Genomic DNA, 946 nt, shown 5'->3' with positions numbered 1-946 from the left:
GAGGTGCCATGAGATTGCCCTCAGGAAGAGGTTCTTCTCGAACCTGCGAGGTTTCGTTCATGCGGACGAACCTGGGGCATCTTGGGGGAAAGGGCACAGTTTGCATCGAACCGAATGGTTCGAGTTTTTGTACAATATCGCGATCAAATCACCCAGAGCATCTGCCCGTTTGCGCTTCTTTTGTTCTGCTGATGTGAATCGACTGCACCTTGTCTTCTCTTTCCGATCGTGACGTCCACGGCAGGTCTGAAGATGTCTAGTCTGCAGTGAAGAGATGTAGATATGTGGATTGGAGGGAATGATATGCAGGCATCATGGTCCCAGGGTCCGGCTCCCACGGCAAGGCAAGGTACAGTAGAGGCATTGGAAGAGAGCCATTCGGGCTGACGCCTCTCAGGCAGAGGCTATGGAGCCATGCACTAGGCTAGGAGCTCCAAGATCTGATGCGCCGGCTCGCAGGCGATTTGACGCGCTCCGTCCTCAGACAGAAAGGGTGGCAGAGGAACGGAAGCACAAAGGCAGCAGCAGCATGTATCAGGCTAGGCCAATGGCCGGGGTCCATCCAAGTGGGTCAGTTCGGTCTTCTGTGACTCCTCTGGTCCCTGACCTCACGACTTGGACACGGGCCACCCGAGTCGCCCCCCAGATTTCACGCCGATGACCCTTCTCATGTCAAGCAAGGTCCTCACCTCCTGCGCCTCGGCCACTATTCAACCTGCACTCATCCTTCACTTTGGTCTTCTCATTCTTGTTCTCGTCTGTATGCATTTCTCCCTTCACTGCGCCATTGCAACCAGAGCCTTCCTTGATTTGCTGCAAACACTGTCTGTCCAAGGCTTCACTCTCTGCTCTATTGGAGTCCTGTGCTGCATAGTATTGTGCCGCCTACCTTAGTGTACGTACCTCTTTGTTTTGCCACCAAAACTCTCTCTCCCTCATCATCTGC

Source organism: Verticillium alfalfae, genomic scaffold (genome assembly GCF_000150825.1).
Source record: "Verticillium alfalfae VaMs.102 supercont1.10 genomic scaffold, whole genome shotgun sequence".
Lineage (NCBI taxonomy): Eukaryota > Fungi > Ascomycota > Sordariomycetes > Glomerellales > Plectosphaerellaceae > Verticillium > Verticillium alfalfae.
This window is presented reverse-complemented; position numbering follows the sequence as displayed.